The sequence below is a fragment of the Salvelinus fontinalis genome, unplaced genomic scaffold (assembly GCF_029448725.1).
Source record: "Salvelinus fontinalis isolate EN_2023a unplaced genomic scaffold, ASM2944872v1 scaffold_0628, whole genome shotgun sequence".
Classification (NCBI taxonomy): domain Eukaryota; kingdom Metazoa; phylum Chordata; class Actinopteri; order Salmoniformes; family Salmonidae; genus Salvelinus; species Salvelinus fontinalis.
The window spans coordinates 17,522-34,295 of record NW_026600837.1 but is presented as its reverse complement, the minus strand read 5'-3'; the positions used below and the strand labels follow the sequence as shown (position 1 = coordinate 34,295).

At 45.0% G+C, this 16,774-nt stretch overlaps 12 non-coding genes across 12 annotated transcripts; all 12 read left to right on the top strand.

Annotated features, from left to right (window-relative positions):
• The first annotated feature begins 4,134 nt into the window (after positions 1-4,134).
• trnap-ugg (transfer RNA proline (anticodon UGG)) lies at positions 4,135-4,206 on the top strand. The gene has a single exon. It is a non-coding gene; the product is annotated as a tRNA-Pro (tRNA).
• Positions 4,207-5,046: 840 nt separating this feature from the next.
• On the top strand, positions 5,047-5,118 carry trnap-ugg (transfer RNA proline (anticodon UGG)). The gene has a single exon. It is a non-coding gene; the product is annotated as a tRNA-Pro (tRNA).
• An 840-nt stretch (positions 5,119-5,958) lies between these two features.
• On the top strand, positions 5,959-6,030 carry trnap-ugg (transfer RNA proline (anticodon UGG)). The gene has a single exon. It is a non-coding gene; the product is annotated as a tRNA-Pro (tRNA).
• Positions 6,031-6,870: 840 nt separating this feature from the next.
• On the top strand, positions 6,871-6,942 carry trnap-ugg (transfer RNA proline (anticodon UGG)). The gene has a single exon. It is a non-coding gene; the product is annotated as a tRNA-Pro (tRNA).
• Positions 6,943-7,781: 839 nt separating this feature from the next.
• trnap-ugg (transfer RNA proline (anticodon UGG)) lies at positions 7,782-7,853 on the top strand. Its single transcript has one exon. It is a non-coding gene; the product is annotated as a tRNA-Pro (tRNA).
• Positions 7,854-9,596: 1,743 nt separating this feature from the next.
• trnap-ugg (transfer RNA proline (anticodon UGG)) lies at positions 9,597-9,668 on the top strand. Its single transcript has one exon. It is a non-coding gene; the product is annotated as a tRNA-Pro (tRNA).
• Positions 9,669-10,507: 839 nt separating this feature from the next.
• trnap-ugg (transfer RNA proline (anticodon UGG)) lies at positions 10,508-10,579 on the top strand. Its single transcript has one exon. It is a non-coding gene; the product is annotated as a tRNA-Pro (tRNA).
• An 839-nt stretch (positions 10,580-11,418) lies between these two features.
• trnap-ugg (transfer RNA proline (anticodon UGG)) lies at positions 11,419-11,490 on the top strand. The gene has a single exon. It is a non-coding gene; the product is annotated as a tRNA-Pro (tRNA).
• Positions 11,491-13,241: 1,751 nt separating this feature from the next.
• trnal-uag (transfer RNA leucine (anticodon UAG)) lies at positions 13,242-13,313 on the top strand. Its single transcript has one exon. It is a non-coding gene; the product is annotated as a tRNA-Leu (tRNA).
• An 839-nt stretch (positions 13,314-14,152) lies between these two features.
• On the top strand, positions 14,153-14,224 carry trnap-ugg (transfer RNA proline (anticodon UGG)). The gene has a single exon. It is a non-coding gene; the product is annotated as a tRNA-Pro (tRNA).
• Positions 14,225-15,063: 839 nt separating this feature from the next.
• Positions 15,064-15,136, top strand: trnap-ugg (transfer RNA proline (anticodon UGG)). Its single transcript has one exon. It is a non-coding gene; the product is annotated as a tRNA-Pro (tRNA).
• An 838-nt stretch (positions 15,137-15,974) lies between these two features.
• trnap-ugg (transfer RNA proline (anticodon UGG)) lies at positions 15,975-16,046 on the top strand. Its single transcript has one exon. It is a non-coding gene; the product is annotated as a tRNA-Pro (tRNA).
• Positions 16,047-16,774: the final 728 nt, after the last annotated feature.

Genomic DNA, 16,774 nt, shown 5'->3' with positions numbered 1-16,774 from the left:
CATCTTTTAAGGGGGGGGGGGGGGGCAGAAGGATTGCTTTATCCTATCCTAGGTATTCCTTGAAGAGGTGGGGTTTCAGGTGTCTCCGGAAGGTGGTGATTGACTCCGCTGTCCTGGCGTCGTGAGGGAGTTTGTTCCACCATTGGGGTGCCAGAGCAGCGAACAGTTTTGATTGGGCTGAGCGGGAACTGTACTTCCTCAGTGGTAGGGAGGCGAGCAGGCCAGAGGTGGATGAACGCAGTGCCCTTGTTTGGGTGTAGGGCCTGATCAGAGCCTGAAGGTACTGAGGTGCCGTTCCCCTCACAGCTCCGTAGGCAAGCACCATGGTCTTGTAGCGGATGCGAGCTTCAACTGGAAGCCAGTGGAGAGAGCGGAGGAGCGGGGTGACGTGAGAGAACTTGGGAAGGTTGAACACCAGACGGGCTGCGGCGTTCTGGATGAGTTGTAGGGGTTTGATGGCACAGGCAGGGAGCCCAGCCAACAGCGAGTTGCAGTAATCCAGACGGGAGATGACAAGTGCCTGGATTAGGACCTGCGCCGCTTCCTGTGTGAGGCAGGGTCGTACTCTGCGGATGTTGTAGAGCATGAACCTACAGGAACGGGCCACCGCCTTGATGTTAGTTGAGAACGACAGGGTGTTGTCCAGGATCACGCCAAGGTTCTTAGCGCTCTGGGAGGAGGACACAATGGAGTTGTCAACCGTGATGGCGAGATCATGGAACGGGCAGTCCTTCCCCGGGAGGAAGAGCAGCTCCGTCTTGCCGAGGTTCAGCTTGAGGTGGTGATCCGTCATCCACACTGATATGTCTGCCAGACATGCAGAGATGCGATTCGCCACCTGGTCATCAGAAGGGGGAAAGGAGAAGATTAGTTGTGTGTCGTCTGCATAGCAATGATAGGAGAGACCATGTGAGGTTATGACAGAGCCAAGTGACTTGGTGTATAGCGAGAATAGGAGAGGGCCTAGAACAGAGCCCTGGGGGACACCAGTGGTGAGAGCGCGTGGTGAGGAGACAGATTCTCGCCACGCCACCTGGTAGGAGCGACCTGTCAGGTAGGACGCAATCCAAGCGTGGGCCGCGCCGGAGATGCCCAACTCGGAGAGGGTGGAGAGGAGGATCTGATGGTTCACAGTATCGAAGGCAGCCGATAGGTCTAGAAGGATGAGAGCAGAGGAAAGAGAGTTAGCTTTAGCAGTGCGGAGCGCCTCCGTGATACAGAGAAGAGCAGTCTCAGTTGAGTGACTAGTCTTGAAACCTGACTGATTTGGATCAAGAAGGTCATTCTGAGAGAGATAGCAGGAGAGCTGGCCAAGGACGGCACGTTCAAGAGTTTTGGAGAGAAAAGAAAGAAGGGATACTGGTCTGTAGTTGTTGACATCGGAGGGATCGAGTGTAGGTTTTTTCAGAAGGGGTGCAACTCTCGCTCTCTTGAAGACGGAAGGGACGTAGCCAGCGGTCAGGGATGAGTTGATGAGCGAGGTGAGGTAAGGGAGAAGGTCTCCGGAAATGGTCTGGAGAAGAGAGGAGGGGATAGGGTCAAGCGGGCAGGTTGTTGGGCGGCCGGCCGTCACAAGACGCGAGATTTCATCTGGAGAGAGGGGAGAGAAAGAGGTCAAAGCACAGGGTAGGGCAGTGTGAGCAGAACCAGCGGTGTCGTTTGACTTAGCAAACGAGGATCGGATGTCGTCGACCTTCTTTTCAAAATGGTTGACGAAGTCGTCTGCAGAGAGGGAGGAGGGGGGGGGGAGGGGGAGGAGGATTCAGGAGGGAGGAGAAGGTGGCAAAGAGCTTCCTAGGGTTAGAGGCAGATGCTTGGAATTTAGAGTGGTAGAAAGTGGCTTTAGCAGCAGAGACAGAAGAGGAAAATGTAGAGAGGAGGGAGTGAAAGGATGCCAGGTCCGCAGGGAGGCGAGTTTTCCTCCATTTCCGCTCGGCTGCCCGGAGCCCTGTTCTGTGAGCTCGCAATGAGTCGTCGAGCCACGGAGCGGGAGGGGAGGACCGAGCCGGCCTGGAGGATAGGGGACATAGAGAGTCAAAGGATGCAGAAAGGGAGGAGAGGAGGGTTGAGGAGGCAGAATCAGGAGATAGGTTGGAGAAGGTTTGGGCAGAGGGAAGAGATGATAGGATGGAAGAGGAGAGAGTAGCGGGGGAGAGAGAGCGAAGGTTGGGACGGCGCGATACCATCCGAGTAGGGGCAGTGTGGGAAGTGTTGGACGAGAGCGAGAGGGAAAAGGATACAAGGTAGTGGTCGGAGACTTGGAGGGGAGTTGCAATGAGGTTAGTGGAAGAACAGCATCTAGTAAAGATGAGGTCAAGCGTATTGCCTGCCTTGTGAGTAGGGGGGGAGGGTGAGAGGGTGAGGTCAAAAGAGGAGAGGAGTGGAAAGAAGGAGGCAGAGAGGAATGAGTCAAAGGTAGACATGGGGAGGTTAAAGTCACCCAGAACTGTGAGAGGTGAGCCGTCCTCAGGAAAGGAGCTTATCAAGGCATCAAGCTCATTGATGAACTCTCCAAGGGAACCTGGAGGGCGATAAATGATAAGGATGTTAAGCTTGAAAGGGCTGGTAACTGTGACAGCATGGAATTCAAAGGAGGCGATAGACAGATGGGTAAGGGGAGAAAGAGAGAATGACCACTTGGGAGAGATGAGGATCCCGGTGCCACCACCCCGCTGACCAGAAGCTCTCGGGGTGTGCGAGAACACGTGGGCAGACGAAGAGAGAGCAGTAGGAGTAGCAGTGTTATCTGTGGTGAGCCATGTTTCCGTCAGTGCCAAGAAGTCGAGGGACTGGAGGGAGGCATAGGCTGAGATGAGCTCTGCCTTGTTGGCCGCGGATCGGCAGTTCCAGAGGCTACCGGAGACCTGGAACTCCACGTGGGTCGTGCGGGCTGGGACCACCAGGTTAGGGTGGGCGCGGCCACGCGGTGTGAGGCGTTTGTATGGTCTGTGCAGAGAGGAGAGAACAGGGATAGACAGACACATATTTGACAGGCTACAGAAGAGGCTACGCTAAAGCAAAGGAGATTAGAATGACAAGTGGGCTACACGTCTCGAATGTTCAGAAAGTTAAGCTTACGTAGCAAAAAATCAATAAAATTACAAATCTTATTGACTAAAATGATATAGTACTGCTGGCTGGTGAAGTAGCCTGGCTAGCAGTAGCTGCGTTGTTGAAAGTGAAGCTGGCTAGGTGACCTCGACAGTTTCTCTAAATTTCTCTACACTACACAATTATCATGGATACAAGGACAGCAAAGACAACTAGCTAACACTACGCTAATCAAGTCGTTCCGTTGTAATGTAAGTTTCTACAGTGCTGCTATTCGGTAGAAGTTGGCTAGCTAGCAGTGTTAGCTAGCAGTGTTGGCTAGGTAGGAGGACAGCAGCGCGGCAGGCGAAACTAGCTGGCTAGCTAACCGATAATTACTCAAAGTTACACAATTATCTTAGATACAAAGCTAGCAAAGAAAACTATGTAGCTAGCTAACACTACACAAAACAAGTCGTTCCGTTGTATTGTAATCGTTTCTACAATGCTCTTCGGTGGCAAGCTGGCTAGCTAGCAGTGATGGCTACGTTGCGTTAATTTCGAACGAAAATAGCTCGCTAGCGAACCTCAATAACGACGCAATTATGTTTGATAAAAGACGGCTATGTAGCTAGCTAAGATCAAACAAATCAAACCGTTGTACTGTAATGAAAATGAAAATCAGACCGTTGTACTATAATGAAATGTAATGAAAAGTTATACTACTATTCGGTAGACGGTGGACGTTAGCTAGCTGCTGGGCAGATAGCAGTGGACAACGAGACGACGAAATACGATAATTACGCAGTTATCTTTGATACACAGACGGCTATGTAGCTAGTTAAGAAGAAATTGCTAAGGTTGGACAAATTAAATCGTTGTACTATAATGAAATGTAATGAAAAGTTATAAAAGTTATACTACCTGCAGAGCGAATGCAGAGCGAATGCAAATGCGACCGCTCGCCCCAAACCGGATGTCAATCATGCTCACAAGTATACCAACAAAACTCACGTGATTCACTGTGGCCTGGCACCATCGACAAGTCAATCCATATCCTCACCGTCATTGCTGGCGACAGCAAAAAAATGTCTTCCACGAAATGGCTCGTTGGTCTAGGGGTATGATTCTCGCTTTGGGTGTGAGAGGTCCCGGGTTCAAATCCCGGACGAGCCCTTTAACACTCTGAGACAAGCGGATCTTTGTTTACTGGTTGGAGGGGTAACTGCCATCCCTGCAGTATAGGACGAGGTGGCTGAGTGATTAAGGCAATGGACTGCTAATCATTTGTGCTCTCCACTAGTGGCTTCAACATGTATTAATTTCTTCCTTGATTAAAAATCTGTAATTTTCACCGGTACTGGTTACCTTCAGACGAGTCCTGTGACACTTGTGGGGGTCGTAGAGCAAAACTGAGAACGGCATTGTGTTTGTTAGAGTCTCCCCTTTCCATAGAATGGTCAAGCAATTTTGTTGGTCAAACCGTTCGGAAGCTACAGACATTTATATGAGAAAACTGATATTCGGGATGTCTCATGTTTTGACAAACATCGCTCTCGCTCTGCCGCCTTTCACCGAAAATGCAGAGGTGTGACATCAGTGGTTATGGAAGATTGAGAAGCATCCAGTGCAAAAAAAAAGGTGAAATCTCTAGTTTCAAACTGACAGATTCCAATGGGGATTTTATCATTTATTCACATACCGGTGCGTCAATCGGCTCAAATTCAATGAGCTCCAATTCGTTTTGATGTCTTCTTTTTCAACTTCAAAATCTTAATTTAGCTCTTCTTCATTTGTTTCTTGCTGTTACAGAAAATGAAAATTGAATCTGAAAGACTCGGCAGATGAATTACAGAGGATTTGAACTGAAACCTGGTCAACTGCTTGGAAGACAGCTATGCTCACAAGTATACCAACAAAACTCACGTGATTCACTGTGGCCTGGCACCATCGACAAGTCAATCCATATCCTCACCGTCATTGCTGGCGACAGCAAAAAAATGTCTTCCACGAAATGGCTCGTTGGTCTAGGGGTATGATTCTCGCTTTGGGTGTGAGAGGTCCCGGGTTCAAATCCCGGACGAGCCCTTTAACACTCTGAGACAAGCGGATCTTTGTTTACTGGTTGGAGGGGTAACTGCCATCCCTGCAGTATAGGACGAGGTGGCTGAGTGATTAAGGCAATGGACTGCTAATCATTTGTGCTCTCCACTAGTGGCTTCAACATGTATTAATTTCTTCCTTGATTAAAAATCTGTAATTTTCACCGGTACTGGTTACCTTCAGACGAGTCCTGTGACACTTGTGGGGGTCGTAGAGCAAAACTGAGAACGGCATTGTGTTTGTTAGAGTCTCCCCTTTCCATAGAATGGTCAAGCAATTTTGTTGGTCAAACCGTTCGGAAGCTACAGACATTTATATGAGAAAACTGATATTCGGGATGTCTCATGTTTTGACAAACATCGCTCTCGCTCTGCCGCCTTTCACCGAAAATGCAGAGGTGTGACATCAGTGGTTATGGAAGATTGAGAAGCATCCAGTGCAAAAAAAAAGGTGAAATCTCTAGTTTCAAACTGACAGATTCCAATGGGGATTTTATCATTTATTCACATACCGGTGCGTCAATCGGCTCAAATTCAATGAGCTCCAATTCGTTTTGATGTCTTCTTTTTCAACTTCAAAATCTTCATTTAGCTCTTCTTCATTTGTTTCTTGCTGTTACAGAAAATGAAAATTGAATCTGAAAGACTCGGAAGATTAATTACAGAGGATTTGAACTGAAACCTGGTCAACTGCTTGGAAGACAGCTATGCTCACAAGTATACCAACAAAACTCACGTGATTCACTGTGGCCTGGTACCATCGACAAGTCAATCCATATCCTCACCGTCATTGCTGGCGATAGCAAAAAAATGTCTTTGACGAAATGGCTCGTTGGTCTAGGGGTATGATTCTCGCTTTGGGTGCGAGAGGTCCCGGGTTCAAATCCCGGACGAGCCCTTTAACAGTCTGAGACAAGCGGATCTTTGTTTACTGGTTGGAGGGGTAACTGCCATCCCTGCAGTATAGGACGAGGTGGCTGAGTGATTAAGGCAATGGACTGCTAATCATTTGTGCTCTCCACTAGTGGCTTCAACATGTATTAATTTCTTCCTTGATTGAAAATCTGTAATTTTAACCGGTACTGGTTACCTTCAGACGAGTCCTGTGACACTTGTGGGGGTCGTAGAGCAAAACTGAGAACGGCATTGTGTTTGTTAGAGTCTCCCCTTTCCATAGAATGGTCAAGCAATTTTGTTGGTCAAACCGTTCGGAAGCTACAGACATTTATATGAGAAAACTGATATTCGGGATGTCTCATGTTTTGACAAACATCGCTCTCGCTCTGCCGCCTTTCACCGAAAATGCAGAGGTGTGACATCAGTGGTTATGGAAGATTGAGAAGCATCCAGTGCAAAAAAAAAGGTGAAATCTCTAGTTTCAAACTGACAGATTCCAATGGGGATTTTATCATTTATTCACATACCGGTGCGTCAATCGGCTCAAATTCAATGAGCTCCAATTCGTTTTGATGTCTTCTTTTTCAACTTCAAAATCTTCATTTAGCTCTTCTTCATTTGTTTCTTGCTGTTACAGAAAATGAAAATTGAATCTGAAAGACTCGGAAGATTAATTACAGAGGATTTGAACTGAAACCTGGTCAACTGCTTGGAAGACAGCTATGCTCACAAGTATACCAACAAAACTCACGTGATTCACTGTGGCCTGGTACCATCGACAAGTCAATCCATATCCTCACCGTCATTGCTGGCGATAGCAAAAAAATGTCTTTGACGAAATGGCTCGTTGGTCTAGGGGTATGATTCTCGCTTTGGGTGCGAGAGGTCCCGGGTTCAAATCCCGGACGAGCCCTTTAACAGTCTGAGACAAGCGGATCTTTGTTTACTGGTTGGAGGGGTAACTGCCATCCCTGCAGTATAGGACGAGGTGGCTGAGTGATTAAGGCAATGGACTGCTAATCATTTGTGCTCTCCACTAGTGGCTTCAACATGTATTAATTTCTTCCTTGATTAAAAATCTGTAATTTTAACCGGTACTGGTTACCTTCAGACGAGTCCTGTGACACTTGTGGGGGTCGTAGAGCAAAACTGAGAACGGCATTGTGTTTGTTAGAGTCTCCCCTTTCCATAGAATGGTCAAGCAATTTTGTTGGTCAAACCGTTCGGAAGCTACAGACATTTATATGAGAAAACTGATGTTCGGGATGTCTCATGTTTTGACAAACATCGCTCTCGCTCTGCCGCCTTTCACCGAAAATGCAGAGGTGTGACATCAGCGGTTATGGAAGATTGAGAAGCATCCAGTGCAAAAAAAAGGTGAAATCTCTAGTTTCAAACTGACAGATTCCAATGGGGATTTTATCATTTATTCACATACCGGTGCGTCAATCGGCTCAAATTCAATGAGCTCCAATTCGTTTTGATGTCTTCTTTTTCAACTTCAAAATCTTAATTTAGCTCTTCTTCATTTGTTTCTTGCTGTTACAGAAAATAAAAATTGAATCTGAAAGACTCGGCAGATGAATTACAGAGGATTTGAACTGAAACCTGGTCAACTGCTTGGAAGACAGCTATGCTCACAAGTATACCAACAAAACTCACGTGATTCACTGTGGCCTGGCACCATCGACAAGTCAATCCATATCCTCACCGTCATTGCTGGCGATAGCAAAAAAATGTCTTTGACGAAATGGCTCGTTGGTCTAGGGGTATGATTCTCGCTTTGGGTGCGAGAGGTCCCGGGTTCAAATCCCGGACGAGCCCTTTAACAGTCTGAGACAAGCGGATCTTTGTTTACTGGTTGGAGGGGTAACTGCCATCCCTGCAGTATAGGACGAGGTAGCTGAGTGATTAAGGCAATGGACTGCTAATCATTTGTGCTCTCCACTAGTGGCTTCAACATGTATTAATTTCTTCCTTGATTAAAAATCTGTAATTTTAACCGGTACTGGTTACCTTCAGACGAGTCCTGTGACACTTGTGGGGGTCGTAGAGCAAAACTGAGAACGGCATTGTGTTTGTTAGAGTCTCCCCTTTCCATAGAATGGTCAAGCAATTTTGTTGGTCAAACCGTTCGGAAGCTACAGACATTTATATGAGAAAACTGATATTCGGGATGTCTCATGTTTTGACAAACATCGCTCTCGCTCTGCCGCCTTTCACCGAAAATGCAGAGGTGTGACATCAGCGGTTATGGAAGATTGAGAAGCATCCAGTGCAAAAAAAAGGTGAAATCTCTAGTTTCAAACTGACAGATTCCAATGGGGATTTTATCATTTATTCACATACCGGTGCGTCAATCGGCTCAAATTCAATGAGCTCCAATTCGTTTTGATGTCTTCTTTTTCAACTTCAAAATCTTCATTTAGCTCTTCTTCATTTGTTTCTTGCTGTTACAGAAAATAAAAATTGAATCTGAAAGACTCGGCAGATGAATTACAGAGGATTTGAACTGAAACCTGGTCAACTGCTTGGAAGACAGCTATGCTCACAAGTATACCAACAAAACTCACGTGATTCACTGTGGCCTGGCACCATCGACAAGTCAATCCATATCCTCACCGTCATTGCTGGCGATAGCAAAAAAATGTCTTTGACGAAATGGCTCGTTGGTCTAGGGGTATGATTCTCGCTTTGGGTGCGAGAGGTTCAAATCCCGGACGAGCCCTTTAACAGTCTGAGACAAGCGGATCTTTGTTTACTGGTTGGAGGGGTAACTGCCATCCCTGCAGTATAGGACGAGGTGGCTGAGTGATTAAGGCAATGGACTGCTAATCATTTGTGCTCTCCACTAGTGGCTTCAACATGTATTAATTTCTTCCTTGATTAAAAATCTGTAATTTTAACCGGTACTGGTTACCTTCAGACGAGTCCTGTGACACTTGTGGGGGTCGTAGAGCAAAACTGAGAACGGCATTGTGTTTGTTAGAGTCTCCCCTTTCCATAGAATGGTCAAGCAATTTTGTTGGTCAAACCGTTCGGAAGCTACAGACATTTATATGAGAAAACTGATGTTCGGGATGTCTCATGTTTTGACAAACATCGCTCTCGCTCTGCCGCCTTTCACCGAAAATGCAGAGGTGTGACATCAGCGGTTATGGAAGATTGAGAAGCATCCAGTGCAAAAAAAAGGTGAAATCTCTAGTTTCAAACTGACAGATTCCAATGGGGATTTTATCATTTATTCACATACCGGTGCGTCAATCGGCTCAAATTCAATGAGCTCCAATTCGTTTTGATGTCTTCTTTTTCAACTTCAAAATCTTAATTTAGCTCTTCTTCATTTGTTTCTTGCTGTTACAGAAAATGAAAATTGAATCTGAAAGACTCGGCAGATGAATTACAGAGGATTTGAACTGAAACCTGGTCAACTGCTTGGAAGACAGCTATGCTCACAAGTATACCAACAAAACTCACGTGATTCACTGTGGCCTGGCACCATCGACAAGTCAATCCATATCCTCACCGTCATTGCTGGCGACAGCAAAAAAATGTCTTCCACGAAATGGCTCGTTGGTCTAGGGGTATGATTCTCGCTTTGGGTGTGAGAGGTCCCGGGTTCAAATCCCGGACGAGCCCTTTAACACTCTGAGACAAGCGGATCTTTGTTTACTGGTTGGAGGGGTAACTGCCATCCCTGCAGTATAGGACGAGGTGGCTGAGTGATTAAGGCAATGGACTGCTAATCATTTGTGCTCTCCACTAGTGGCTTCAACATGTATTAATTTCTTCCTTGATTAAAAATCTGTAATTTTCACCGGTACTGGTTACCTTCAGACGAGTCCTGTGACACTTGTGGGGGTCGTAGAGCAAAACTGAGAACGGCATTGTGTTTGTTAGAGTCTCCCCTTTCCATAGAATGGTCAAGCAATTTTGTTGGTCAAACCGTTCGGAAGCTACAGACATTTATATGAGAAAACTGATATTCGGGATGTCTCATGTTTTGACAAACATCGCTCTCGCTCTGCCGCCTTTCACCGAAAATGCAGAGGTGTGACATCAGCGGTTATGGAAGATTGAGAAGCATCCAGTGCAAAAAAAAGGTGAAATCTCTAGTTTCAAACTGACAGATTCCAATGGGGATTTTATCATTTATTCACATACCGGTGCGTCAATCGGCTCAAATTCAATGAGCTCCAATTCGTTTTGATGTCTTCTTTTTCAACTTCAAAATCTTCATTTAGCTCTTCTTCATTTGTTTCTTGCTGTTACAGAAAATAAAAATTGAATCTGAAAGACTCGGCAGATGAATTACAGAGGATTTGAACTGAAACCTGGTCAACTGCTTGGAAGACAGCTATGCTCACAAGTATACCAACAAAACTCACGTGATTCACTGTGGCCTGGCACCATCGACAAGTCAATCCATATCCTCACCGTCATTGCTGGCGACAGCAAAAAAATGTCTTTGACGAAATGGCTCGTTGGTCTAGGGGTATGATTCTCGCTTTGGGTGCGAGAGGTCCCGGGTTCAAATCCCGGACGAGCCCTTTAACAGTCTGAGACAAGCGGATCTTTGTTTACTGGTTGGAGGGGTAACTGCCATCCCTGCAGTATAGGACGAGGTGGCTGAGTGATTAAGGCAATGGACTGCTAATCATTTGTGCTCTCCACTAGTGGCTTCAACATGTATTAATTTCTTCCTTGATTAAAAATCTGTAATTTTAACCGGTACTGGTTACCTTCAGACGAGTCCTGTGACACTTGTGGGGGTCGTAGAGCAAAACTGAGAACGGCATTGTGTTTGTTAGAGTCTCCCCTTTCCATAGAATGGTCAAGCAATTTTGTTGGTCAAACCGTTCGGAAGCTACAGACATTTATATGAGAAAACTGATATTCGGGATGTCTCATGTTTTGACAAACATCGCTCTCGCTCTGCCGCCTTTCACCGAAAATGCAGAGGTGTGACATCAGCGGTTATGGAAGATTGAGAAGCATCCAGTGCAAAAAAAAGGTGAAATCTCTAGTTTCAAACTGACAGATTCCAATGGGGATTTTATCATTTATTCACATACCGGTGCGTCAATCGGCTCAAATTCAATGAGCTCCAATTCGTTTTGATGTCTTCTTTTTCAACTTCAAAATCTTCATTTAGCTCTTCTTCATTTGTTTCTTGCTGTTACAGAAAATAAAAATTGAATCTGAAAGACTCGGCAGATGAATTACAGAGGATTTGAACTGAAACCTGGTCAACTGCTTGGAAGACAGCTATGCTCACAAGTATACCAACAAAACTCACGTGATTCACTGTGGCCTGGCACCATCGACAAGTCAATCCATATCCTCACCGTCATTGCTGGCGATAGCAAAAAAATGTCTTTGACGAAATGGCTCGTTGGTCTAGGGGTATGATTCTCGCTTTGGGTGCGAGAGGTCCCGGGTTCAAATCCCGGACTAGCCCTTTAACAGTCTGAGACAAGCGGATCTTTGCTTACTGGTTGGAGGGGTAACTGCCATCCCTGCAGTATAGGACGAGGTGGCTGAGTGATTAAGGCAATGGACTGCTAATCATTTGTGCTCTCCACTAGTGGCTTCAACATGTATTAATTTCTTCCTTGATTAAAAATCTGTAATTTTAACCGGTACTGGTTACCTTCAGACGAGTCCTGTGACACTTGTGGGGGTCGTAGAGCAAAACTGAGAACGGCATTGTGTTTGTTAGAGTCTCCCCTTTCCATAGAATGGTCAAGCAATTTTGTTGGTCAAACCGTTCGGAAGCTACAGACATTTATATGAGAAAACTGATATTCGGGATGTCTCATGTTTTGACAAACATCGCTCTCGCTCTGCCGCCTTTCACCGAAAATGCAGAGGTGTGACATCAGCGGTTATGGAAGATTGAGAAGCATCCAGTGCAAAAAAAAGGTGAAATCTCTAGTTTCAAACTGACAGATTCCAATGGGGATTTTATCATTTATTCACATACCGGTGCGTCAATCGGCTCAAATTCAATGAGCTCCAATTCGTTTTGATGTCTTCTTTTTCAACTTCAAAATCTTCATTTAGCTCTTCTTCATTTGTTTCTTGCTGTTACAGAAAATAAAAATTGAATCTGAAAGACTCGGCAGATGAATTACAGAGGATTTGAACTGAAACCTGGTCAACTGCTTGGAAGACAGCTATGCTCACAAGTATACCAACAAAACTCACGTGATTCACTGTGGCCTGGCACCATCGACAAGTCAATCCATATCCTCACCGTCATTGCTGGCGATAGCAAAAAAATGTCTTTGACGAAATGGCTCGTTGGTCTAGGGGTATGATTCTCGCTTTTGGGTGCGAGAGGTCCCGGGTTCAAATCCCGGACTAGCCCTTTAACAGTCTGAGACAAGCGGATCTTTGCTTACTGGTTGGAGGGGTAACTGCCATCCCTGCAGTATAGGACGAGGTGGCTGAGTGATTAAGGCAATGGACTGCTAATCATTTGTGCTCTCCACTAGTGGCTTCAACATGTATTAATTTCTTCCTTGATTAAAAATCTGTAATTTTAACCGGTACTGGTTACCTTCAGACGAGTCCTGTGACACTTGTGGGGGTCGTAGAGCAAAACTGAGAACGGCATTGTGTTTGTTAGAGTCTCCCCTTTCCATAGAATGGTCAAGCAATTTTGTTGGTCAAACCGTTCGGAAGCTACAGACATTTATATGAGAAAACTGATATTCGGGATGTCTCATGTTTTGACAAACATCGCTCTCGCTCTGCCGCCTTTCACCGAAAATGCAGAGGTGTGACATCAGCGGTTATGGAAGATTGAGAAGCATCCAGTGCAAAAAAAAGGTGAAATCTCTAGTTTCAAACTGACAGATTCCAATGGGGATTTTATCATTTATTCACATACCGGTGCGTCAATCGGCTCAAATTCAATGAGCTCCAATTCGTTTTGATGTCTTCTTTTTCAACTTCAAAATCTTCATTTAGCTCTTCTTCATTTGTTTCTTGCTGTTACAGAAAATGAAAATTGAATCTGAAAGACACGGCAGATGAATTACAGAGGATTTGAACTGAAACCTGGTCAACTGCTTGGAAGACAGCTATGCTCACAAGTATACCAACAAAACTCACGTGATTCACTGTGGCCTGGCACCATCGACAAGTCAATCCATATCCTCACCGTCATTGCTGGCGATAGCAAAAAAATGTCTTTGACGAAATGGCTCGTTGGTCTAGGGGTATGATTCTCGCTTTAGGTGCGAGAGGTCCCGGGTTCAAATCCCGGACGAGCCCTTTAACAGTCTGAGACAAGCGGATCTTTGTTTACTGGTTGGAGGGGTAACTGCCATCCCTGCAGTATAGGACGAGGTGGCTGAGTGATTAAGGCAATGGACTGCTAATCATTTGTGCTCTCCACTAGTGGCTTCAACATGTATTAATTTCTTCCTTGATTAAAAATCTGTAATTTTCACCGGTACTGGTTACCTTCAGACGAGTCCTGTGACACTTGTGGGGGTCGTAGAGCAAAACTGAGAACGGCATTGTGTTTGTTAGAGTCTCCCCTTTCCATAGAATGGTCAAGCAATTTTGTTGGTCAAACCGTTCGGAAGCTACAGACATTTATATGAGAAAACTGATATTCGGGATGTCTCATGTTTTGACAAACATCGCTCTCGCTCTGCCGCCTTTCACCGAAAATGCAGAGGTGTGACATCAGCGGTTATGGAAGATTGAGAAGCATCCAGTGCAAAAAAAAGGTGAAATCTCTAGTTTCAAACTGACAGATTCCAATGGGGATTTTATCATTTATTCACATACCGGTGCGTCAATCGGCTCAAATTCAATGAGCTCCAATTCGTTTTGATGTCTTCTTTTTCAACTTCAAAATCTTAATTTAGCTCTTCTTCATTTGTTTCTTGCTGTTACAGAAAATAAAAATTGAATCTGAAAGACTCGGCAGATGAATTACAGAGGATTTGAACTGAAACCTGGTCAACTGCTTGGAAGACAGCTATGCTCACAAGTATACCAACAAAACTCACGTGATTCACTGTGGCCTGGCACCATCGACAAGTCAATCCATATCCTCACCGTCATTGCTGGCGATAGCAAAAAAATGTCTTTGACGAAATGGCTCGTTGGTCTAGGGGTATGATTCCCGCTTTGGGTGCGAGAGGTCCCGGGTTCAAATCCCGGACGAGCCCTTTAACAGTCTGAGACAAGCGGATCTTTGTTTACTGGTTGGAGGGGTAACTGCCATCCCTGCAGTATAGGACGAGGTGGCTGAGTGATTAAGGCAATGGACTGCTAATCATTTGTGCTCTCCACTAGTGGCTTCAACATGTATTAATTTCTTCCTTGATTAAAAATCTGTAATTTTAACCGGTACTGGTTACCTTCAGACGAGTCCTGTGACACTTGTGGGGGTCGTAGAGCAAAACTGAGAACGGCATTGTGTTTGTTAGAGTCTCCCCTTTCCATAGAATGGTCAAGCAATTTTGTTGGTCAAACCGTTCGGAAGCTACAGACATTTATATGAGAAAACTGATATTCGGGATGTCTCATGTTTTGACAAACATCGCTCTCGCTCTGCCGCCTTTCACCGAAAATGCAGAGGTGTGACATCAGCGGTTATGGAAGATTGAGAAGCATCCAGTGCAAAAAAAAGGTGAAATCTCTAGTTTCAAACTGACAGATTCCAATGGGGATTTTATCATTTATTCACATACCGGTGCGTCAATCGGCTCAAATTCAATGAGCTCCAATTCGTTTTGATGTCTTCTTTTTCAACTTCAAAATCTTTATTTAGCTCTTCTTCATTTGTTTCTTGCTGTTACAGAAAATGAAAATTGAATCTGAAAGACTCGGCAGATGAATTACAGAGGATTTGAACTGAAACCTGGTCAACTGCTTGGAAGACAGCTATGCTCACAAGTATACCAACAAAACTCACGTGATTCACTGTGGCCTGGCACCATCGACAAGTCAATCCATATCCTCACCGTCATTGCTGGCGATAGCAAAAAAATGTCTTTGACGAAATGGCTCGTTGGTCTAGGGGTATGATTCTCGCTTTGGGTGCGAGAGGTCCCGGGTTCAAATCCTGGACGAGCACTTTAACAGTCTGAGACAAGCGGATCTTTGTTTACTGGTTGGAGGGGTAACTGCCATCCCTGCAGTATAGGACGAGGTGGCTGAGTGATTAAGGCAATGGACTGCTAATCATATGTGCTCTCCACTAGTGGCTTCAACATGTATTAATTTCTTCCTTGATTAAAAATCTGTAATTTTAACCGGTACTGGTTACCTTCAGACGAGTCCTGTGACACTTGTGGGGGTCGTAGAGCAAAACTGAGAACGGCATTGTGTTTGTTAGAGTCTCCCCTTTCCATAGAATGGTCAAGCAATTTTGTTGGTCAAACCGTTCGGAAGCTACAGACATTTATATGAGAAAACTGATATTCGGGATGTCTCATGTTTTGACAAACATCACTCTCGCTCTGCCGCCTTTCACCGAAAATGCAGAGGTGTGACATCAGCGGTTATGGAAGATTGAGAAGCATCCAGTGCAAAAAAAAGGTGAAATCTCTAGTTTCAAACTGACAGATTCCAATGGGGATTTTATCATTTATTCACATACCGGTGCGTCAATCGGCTCAAATTCAATGAGCTCCAATTCGTTTTGATGTCTTCTTTTTCAACTTCAAAATCTTAATTTAGCTCTTCTTCATTTGTTTCTTGCTGTTACAGAAAATAAAAATTGAATCTGAAAGACTCGGCAGATGAATTACAGAGGATTTGAACTGAAACCTGGTCAACTGCTTGGAAGACAGCTATGCTCACAAGTATACCAACAAAACTCACGTGATTCACTGTGGCCTGGCACCATCGACAAGTCAATCCATATCCTCACCGTCATTGCTGGCGATAGCAAAAAAATGTCTTTGAAGAAATGGCTCGTTGGTCTAGGGGTATGATTCTCGCTTTGGGTGCGAGAGGTCCCGGGTTCAAATCCCGGACGAGCCCTTTAACAGTCTGAGACAAGCGGATCTTTGTTTACTGGTTGGAGGGGTAACTGCCATCCCTGCAGTATAGGACGAGGTGGCTGAGTGATTAAGGCAATGGACTGCTAATCATTTGTGCTCTCCACTAGTGGCTTCAACATGTATTAATTTCTTCCTTGATTAAAAATTAAAAATCTGTAATTTTAACCGGTACTGGTTACCTTCAGACGAGTCCTGTGACACTTGTGGGGGTCGTAGAGCAAAACTGAGAACGGCATTGTGTTTGTTAGAGTCTCCCCTTTCCATAGAATGGTCAAGCAATTTTGTTGGTCAAACCGTTCGGAAGCTACAGACATTTATATGAGAAAACTGATATTCGGGATGTCTCATGTTTTGACAAACATCGCTCTCGCTCTGCCGCCTTTCACCGAAAATGCAGAGGTGTGACATCAGCGGTTATGGAAGATTGAGAAGCATCCAGTGCAAAAAAAAGGTGAAATCTCTAGTTTCAAACTGACAGATTCCAATGGGGATTTTATCATTTATTCACATACCGGTGCGTCAATCGGCTCAAATTCAATGAGCTCCAATTCGTTTTGATGTCTTCTTTTTCAACTTCAAAATCTTCATTTAGCTCTTCTTCATTTGTTTCTTGCTGTTACAGAAAATGAAAATTGAATCTGAAAGACTCGGCAGATGAATTACAGAGGATTTGAACTGAAACCTGGTCAACTGCTTGGAAGACAGCTA